Source organism: Stigmatopora nigra, unplaced genomic scaffold (genome assembly GCF_051989575.1).
Source record: "Stigmatopora nigra isolate UIUO_SnigA unplaced genomic scaffold, RoL_Snig_1.1 HiC_scaffold_26, whole genome shotgun sequence".
NCBI classification, from domain to species: Eukaryota; Metazoa; Chordata; class Actinopteri; order Syngnathiformes; family Syngnathidae; genus Stigmatopora; species Stigmatopora nigra.
The window spans coordinates 626,346-632,373 of record NW_027551605.1 but is presented as its reverse complement, the minus strand read 5'-3'; positions in this window follow the sequence as shown (position 1 = coordinate 632,373).

Below are 6,028 nucleotides of genomic sequence, written 5' to 3'. Positions count from 1 at the left end.
TGTTACTTATTCATTCAAGCCTTTGTGAAATTCTGTAATTTACGTTTCCGCCTTTTTCAATGTATTTTAATTTTGCCTTAACGTTTGAAACGGTACCCCCACGAGGACGAGCGACAACGATAATCAATCATTGTTATAGTAGAAATGCTGAAAATAACATAGAGCGTGGAACGGCCCACTTTTGCGCCAACAAGGCTTTCCCTACTCCTTTTCATTAGTCGCCAAAACAACCCTCTTTTTGCTAAAAATAACAAAAGCCCATTAAATAAACAGCCCCTTATGTTAGGCCCACAATACCCTGCGCACCTTGACGTGTCGAGAGCCACTACTGGCACGACGGCCAAAGCGGCGCTTTAAAAGCCCGATCTTTGGCTGTCACGGCACGAGGGGGGACGACCTGCGAGCTCCGTGTTCTCTTCGAAGACCACATGGACCTGAATAGCCATTATGTGCCAGCTGTTCAGAATGAGGAGTAATTGCACTGTTGGCATGACTCCACCACGCGGGCCCCCGGTGCTGTGGCTTTACACCCCTCCGCCCCAAGCCACCGCCAAACGCCCCCTCCCTTGGGCACTTTGCCAAGCCCTCCCGCACGCTATGTCCCTGACCCGTCCCACCACTGCAACCAAGTGGCACCCCAAAGCATACAGGGCCACCCTTATTACACCTAAGCAGTCGACTAAACCCCAACCCCAAACCCCCCCTTCCTTTACTACATACGCACACCCTTTACCACCAAGCCCCTCTGTTCCACATTCCAAGGGGGGCACTGGTTAAATCTAATCCCATAATAAGACGCTCAGCTGTCCGGGAAAAGAAAGAGAACTTTCCTCTGGTAAATTCTAGACTTCCTTTTTTCTTTACGCCCGCCCTTCTTTTCAGCCAAAGTGGAGGCAAGATGACACTCTGGGCCCCATCGGCCAGTTGCTTTTGTCTTTCTACGACCTTGATTTATCCTTTCTTCTCACTGTTTTATGTTTTTTTTTGCTCAATGGTATAAGATTGCCTCTGTGTTGGGTCCTAGGAGTTTGAATGCATTTGGGTGGGGGGAGTTACGTTGCTTAAGGGCCACTTTGCTTTCTTTTCCTAGCTCGTTCTTGTTTAGGCCCTAAACAGACAGATGTAAGCAATTTTACACTTAGATCACCTACCAGCCTTTGTTGTAAAGGTGTTGAATGTAAAGGATTTGTTTGTTTCATATGAGGTTGAAGCCACTAATTTCAGGACTATTATGCTTCCAGGCATGTTTAATTTGGGATTGTTTAGAACTTTATGGCATTTTTTCCCCCTAATGTCATTTCCAAAGTCCCGACTAAATGGATGTATAGGCTTTTAAGCAGTTCTAAGGATATTCTTGTTATATTTGTATGAAAATCCTCATGCAATAATGCCAGTAACAAATGGAAGACACCAAACTTTTTAATAATCCGTAAAGCAATTTAACTTACCTACCCCTTCTGCAGTAAAATGGCAGTAACATATGTGTATGAAAGTCACTAGTTAAGTGTTGGGAATGGCTCTGCTTTGGCTATCAGTTTTAGAACCCTGGGAAACTGTAGCAGGCAAGATAAAGTGTACAAAGAGGGAAAATAGAGTTACCCATAACATACAGTATTAGGACATTATGTTCCTCAGATATAGAATAAGTAGATTTGTAAAGCTTTATGATGATTGAAAAACATTTTACTCTTTTCTCTATAAATAATGCATTGATTGTAATGATTTAGTATTGCGAGGGGGGTCGAGGATGGGCACCAATAATCAACGATGGGGAAAAAACAAAACAACAGATGGACTGTGTATGTCTTTAACCCAGATTCTACCTCTCTAATCTCATCTTCACTGCAAGAATGTCCACTTTGCATGCTCGGCGTGACACCAAATGAACATTTAGGTGCAATTCTGACTCAGACGGGAGATGCATGACTTGTTTAGTTGTCGTCCAATATGCTCCTAGGGTTGTTTTTGCATTTTTCCAAGTGGTGAATGAGAGGAAGTCGTGTCAGGCGAGCAGTTGGTGTGGGGGTGGTAGGACCCAGACTGTCAGCTGTCAGGGTTTATAGAGGGGGGAGGGAGGTGGTATGGGGTGACACCCCTCAGCTGATTTAGTAGAGGTGGGGTGGGCTGGTCAGCTGATGGTATCAACAAGCCATGGGGGTAGCTCAAACAGTCAGTTGGCATAACATCATTCGCCGTTATTTGACTTTATGAAACAGGTCAGTGGGATTATTTAATCACTGGCGAACCTGACAATGGCTACCCACATTGACTAAAAATCATGCCCAGTTGAATACTGTATTACTATCAACATTTGTGCAGTTATTTTGTGGAGTAAATACTCTTAAACAATATTTTGAATATCCACGTCTGAATTGTATAGTATTTTAGTTTCATACTTTATTGCACATGTTGCACATCTTTACATAACCGCTTCCTTCTCAAATATTTTAAATCCTTCTTTTTTTTAAACAACCTCTCAAAAATGTCTGTCTTTGCCCTTAGTGCTTACTAACGCCATCCCAAGGCTCCTTTTCCTTAAATAGTTTGTCGCCGTCTTGCCAGTTTGTAGCTTTCTAGGTCAGGTCAGAGGTCATGTTAGATGCAAAGGATTGGCTTGTAAATTAGTTGATTGCAAATCCCTAATTACACAATTCTAATCTGTGTCAGGGTTCCAGTTTCCAGTTCAATGGGTTTGCCCTAAGCCTTAAAATGAATAAGCAGTGAGTGAACTGTGAATTGATTGATTTGAATGTGCCTTAAAAAGTATTAACATTAACTTGCAGTTGGTATTGACTTCTTGCAGGCCCGCATTTATACTCTGAGTGTCATTGACGTCTGTCGATTTTAGCTGAAATCTATAAAATACCAGCGCTGACGTTGCCAGACAAGAAAAGATGTCTCTTACTCCAGACAGGCTTGAAATCATAGTGCTGATCTCAGAAGATGTAGCTCTTTTATGTATGAGTAACCTTTTCTGTCACACTGAATATACTGTGTGAATGAAATAAAAGACACTGACATGCCATTGGTTTTTAGGTTTTAGGTTATATAGTAAATGTAGGTCAGGGTTTCTGGAGAGAAGGCCTTGCTCAGTATGTACTAAGCACATCTGCTGCTGCGTTGCCAGTGCGTGACGTTGACGCTTCATCGAATATTCGCTGCAAATGTTATTTGTTGAGCAGCGGGGCAGACGCTTAGGGAGTTCCTGGACGCCGTGGCGTTGAGCCGTGACTGAGGTCACGGGCAAATGATCGAGCAGCCAGGCGAGAACACCAGCTGACTCAGCTAAGGGGTCACGATCAAGAGGAAGGATGGCAAGGTGAAAAAAAAAGAAGCATCACGATGCTGTTAATCAGACATGCTAGCCTTCGTTAAGAGGATGACTTATGCCAATAATTGTCAGGAATGTAAGACGTGGGTGTCAATGAATGTTTATTCAGGAGTTTTAAAAGCGTTGATCCGTCAGTCTGAATTGATTTGCTTTGCTAATATTTGCTGGCTGACTCAATCCATTCATCTCATCATCAAAGAATGTATCCCACTTGTCTATCTGTTTGCATAAAGCAGGACAAAAAACAACTTGTTTTATTTGACATAACGTTTGGGTGATTCATCAGTCAATTATTTAAGTATGCAATGTAGTGTTATTGTGCAACTGTAAAGCCTAACGTATCATATTTTATAATTTCAATACCACTCTTTTGTTTGTTTGACTAATTACTTTTTATATTTTTTTTTACATACATTTTCTCATGTCTTGCGTCTGTATTCCAAATGAGAAACCATGTGCAATTGTTGCAGTACTATTATAACTATTATCTCACAGCTTCCATATTAGGGTTTTTTTTCACAGCTCCAATCTTCCTATAAAACCTATTAGACCTTTTATATTTCTTAATTGACCTAAGCAATATTATTTTATTTTCTCCTCCTACATAATATGTGAACATTTCATATGCGCATGTTAATCTTACCGTCCATGTTGAGTAAAATGGAAGATAATTGCAAAAGAACTGCGATGAACTGCTAAATTAAGTCATAATTTACTCAGATAAAACATTTGTAGGGGACACCAGCTGCTCTCTTTATTTACTGGCCTGTAAAACGTTGCCAAATGGACTGATGTTAAAAGCTTTAAAAAATGTAATACGTCTTGACTGGTAAGAAATGTTGGAATAATGAAATTGATGTCAATGGTCATATAATCGTTTGGCTTAGGGCAACATTTTATATGATTTCCAAACCATCAAGCCTACTCCGATCCTGATGGCAGTGCTCAAAATTGGACTTTTACTGCGCCACTTGAACTCGTCAATGCGTCAGTCCGGCCCAGTTTGGCCTCAACACTTTAATCTGACTCAGGAAAGAGAGGTAGACAAGAGTTGAAGGAAGGAATTTGGGGTGACCAAGTGGTGGAAAGTGAGAAAAAGCAGAAAAAAGGGGTGAACAACAGAGAAACAGAAGGTAGTGTGGGTGTTTTTTATTGGTGTCACGAGAGGAGAAATCAATAAAGAGGTGCAAAAAGCTTCCCGGTTTTAAGAGCTCCATCGCCCAGGCAATTAAAGGGGCCTTCAAAGGGCCCGTCTAATCAGCAGTTAAATAAAGATAGGAGCAGGCGGTGCTTTGGATGGCCCTGCTCCTGTAATCTAACACCTACTGCCCTGTACTCAGTGGCCCCTTGAACTCAGTGTGTGTGTATGTATGTCTGCATTCACATACCTGTGTGTTTATGTGCTTTTTTCCCCCTCATCTACACATGTGCGGGTGCAGAGTGCCCGGATGTGTTTTTGACAGCTTGTATGTGCTTAACAGACTCTTAAAATGGAGATTAAACCGTTAAAGCTTCCATTCCTTGCCTGTCAGGCTGGCGTGTCTGAGCTCCGTCTAAACTAGATTGAGACAGAGCGCACTTGCTTTTTATATTGAACTTATAAGTTATGGTAGACCCTTCCGTTTACCGCCCTGTCTTATCTGCAAACCCAAAGACCCGTTCGTCATCTGTGTAGTTTCTCACCGTGATAAGGTGCCTGCCGTTGAGTCAATATTCCAGCCTTTGGTTCTTTGACTGCCTCTCCCTGCTTAAAGAGGCACTGTGGTGTGGACATAGTAGATTCCAAGCCAAAGCAATGAGTTTACTTTAGGCACACAACAGATAGACAGAAAGACAGGTGGAAAAAAAACCTTTTAAATGGTGTCTTTGGTGGTAAAGTCCGCAATTGCTGCCAATTACTTCACTTCGATTTTTGTAAGCATGTCATCTCAAGTTTTACCTTACCACGTCTTTGCATTCGGTCTTGAAATGACAGAAAGACACATTATTCCTTTTCTTTGCAAGGTGAACTGTTCCCAACGCAGACTTATTGCAATCTCCAACTCATAAAATTGCCTCACAGGTTGAGGATCATTCAAACAACGAACTTCAGGTCAGCTTTAGCTGTCATTTTCACAAAGGACACATCAAACCATTTTCTTCTAAGTGGTACTTGTCCATAATGTCCTTCAATTTCATTTTCTTTTTATAGGAACATGTTAGAAATTTTTAAAAGCCTGATTTAATTAGTTTAGTGCATGCAAAAACTGACACAAAATGAATTGCTTTCAACAACAGATGTGGAAGCTGATTTAATAACTACAGTTAAATTTCTATATGGGCTATACATTCCTGCTTTTACCATCTTTCTCTTCCTGGCCATCCTCACAATGTAGTTTTTTTTTCTAGGGGGAAAGTGAACATAAAAACGGACACAAGTGGTCCTGTGTTGACCATTAAAAAAGATTACAGGTTGTAGGTACTTCCAACTTGTCTTCACTTTTCTGAACGACCTTTCCTACAATCTTGTGGATGTTCCCCTCATTTCTTCTCCCTCCTCCCCATTAACCCCCGTCACCTCACGCCTCCCGGCATATCCCCTTTGCTTAAGCCAGCATTTTCAGTGAGGCTCATTAGGACAGCATTAGTGTCAGAGATGGACACAGTGATATGGCTCTGCCGCTGGATCAAGGAATACAACCAAGATGCCCCTGCACC